Source organism: Myotis lucifugus, unplaced genomic scaffold (assembly GCF_000147115.1).
Source record: "Myotis lucifugus unplaced genomic scaffold, Myoluc2.0 scaffold_218, whole genome shotgun sequence".
In the NCBI taxonomy this organism is placed as follows: Eukaryota; Metazoa; Chordata; class Mammalia; order Chiroptera; family Vespertilionidae; genus Myotis; species Myotis lucifugus.
In genome coordinates, this window is record NW_005871266.1 from 1,451,789 (window position 1) to 1,452,049 (window position 261).

Sequence of the window (261 nt, forward strand, 5' to 3'; positions counted from 1 at the left end):
CTAGCGTGGACAGATGTGCATTTACCAGACTTCAGCGGTACGGAAATGTTGGAAGGGGGTGCTGTGTGCTGTGCTTTGGGGCTCTCACCCCAAGGCCAGTCTGAAGCCAGATACCTGGCTCTGTCTCCAGGTCGCCTCTGGCAGCCCCGGCTCCATCTGCAGGAACAGAAGCTCCCAGAGCCGGGACACCAGCCCGGGGATTCGTTCCCATGTTTGTGGGAAGGAGCTGGGGGTAAAGGGTTACAGGATTAGAGAGCTAAG